Below are 2,051 nucleotides of genomic sequence, written 5' to 3' on the forward strand. Positions count from 1 at the left end.
GGGTGTTGTTGTTTTTTTGCCTCTGAGCGACGTCACCAGCCGTTGCTGACGTCTTGCGAACGAGACCCGCAGAAGCATCCCGCGCGAAAGCATCCAATCAGGAAAGCTTTCGCCTCCTTCAACCCGTTAGGGTAACCCTTGAAAACCTGGAGAGAAATGGAATGGGTCAGCAGTGCACACCTTATTTGGGAGGAAGTTCCATTTACTTCAAAGGAGCTTGCTTTGCTGCCCAGTAGACACGGGCAGATCTGCGGTCTTTGGTGATTCTAGCCTACAATTATGCCAAAACAGGCATTCAAAAGCAGTAAACTGACCTTTAAAGGAGCATAAAAGTGAAACTACCACACTGTATTAAATATAAAAAGCATGTGGAATGCAAGTTTATTTCTGCAAATGCATACCGTACATCCAAAATTAGCCAGACTTCATCAGAAAGTACTGAGCTTTCCTGGAGTCCGTGCTGACTCAGAACAAGTTCTTGGAAAGCTCTATTTTCAGATTCCCTGCAGGTGTTGCTACTACTATGGTACTTAAAACTTCCCTTAAAGTTTTAGAATGTATAGCATATATAAACACAATAAACCTTTGGGAGCTGTTCAGCCCTTCAGAAATTACAGATTACACACAGACCAATTTTGAGTATCTTAACCAGGTAGTCAAGGTGTAGGGAATCTTTTGCCTTCCAGATGTGCTCTGATCATGCCTAGCCATTGGCCAAGCTAGGACTCATGGGAGTTGTAGTTCAATAACATCTGGAGGGCCAAAGATTCCCCACACCTGATCTAGTCCATATACTTATGAAGGTCAGTTGATGATTTCTAAGTCCAAAATAAGCCCCTCTGTAACAATGTAGTGGGAATCCTTGGCGTTTCATCCTTTCCAATAGCTTTAATGGTAGAACCTCAGTTTGTGAATATGCAACTTAATCCCACCTGCAAAATACCAAGCCTGAAATAGTTTGGGGGGGGGGGATGTAGGTGGCTACTGGAATGACGACTGTACTCAGTGAAATCTTCTGCCATTATGAATGTGTTAGTCTTTGCTGCAAGAGACTAGCATGTCTGTCCTCAAAAGAGTTATGATGCTAAGAGTGCTAATAATAATAGCGACACAACACAACTGTTTATTTGCCATCAGTATTTGCAGTAATGTTAGCAACTAAACCATTTACATAAATAAATGAAGACAAGCTCTCACATACGTGCATATACAAAACCCAGAAGCAAGCTAAACCATATCAGCAGAGAAGATACATGCTCTGAGTGCACTTTTCAATGGTTTTGTGTAGAGTCCAGAAGACCTTGTTTGAGAAGTAAATATTGTCACAATAAAAAGGAATAAATTTTACAGATTAAATGCAGAGTAAACAAAGGCATAAGATTGCAAGGCTTCAAATCTAGGCCCTCTTGGCCACAAGCCTAATTCAGGAGCATGGGATCTGCAGGTCTCCAGATGTTACTGAGCTGCAACTCCCAGCATTTCAAATTCACAGACAGGGCTGGCTGGCGCTGGTAAGACGAGTCCAGCAACAGACACCTGTGATTGCATAGTTTTAAACTGGTTTTATTTTTGTTGCAGAGCACCCGCCTAGAGTACAGACCTCAGAGAGGTGCAGTACTGACATTTGAGGGCCAGCTTTATACAAATTAGTTTTTGTTACAACTTTCTGATAATATTTTCATTTCTCCTACAAGACATCTGTTTTTGAAAACTGAGGTTACCAGTATGAGGGGGTGCGAGCAGTTAGCCTTGCCTTGGGCGCAAAACAGTCTGGCACCGGCTCTCTCTGTGTGTACTGTAAATACACCCGTGATGGGTTAGGCTAGACCACGATGGGAGAACCGGCGACCCTCTCCGTATGTATGCGTGTGTGTCAGGGGAGGCTTCCTTCTGAGTAAGCCCGCATAGACTCAGGGCTGCCGGGAGGAGCAACTAAGCCATTGCAAGGGTTGCCAGCGACCCGCTTCCTCTCCCCTCGGCTGCGTGCGCTTCCGCAGCTCCGACCGCGCTCCAGCGGGGCCGTACTTAAGCCTGGGCCCGGCCTCGGCCCA

Source organism: Podarcis bocagei (genome assembly GCF_964188305.1).
Source record: "Podarcis bocagei genome assembly, chromosome: 15".
Taxonomy (NCBI): domain Eukaryota; kingdom Metazoa; phylum Chordata; class Lepidosauria; order Squamata; family Lacertidae; genus Podarcis; species Podarcis bocagei.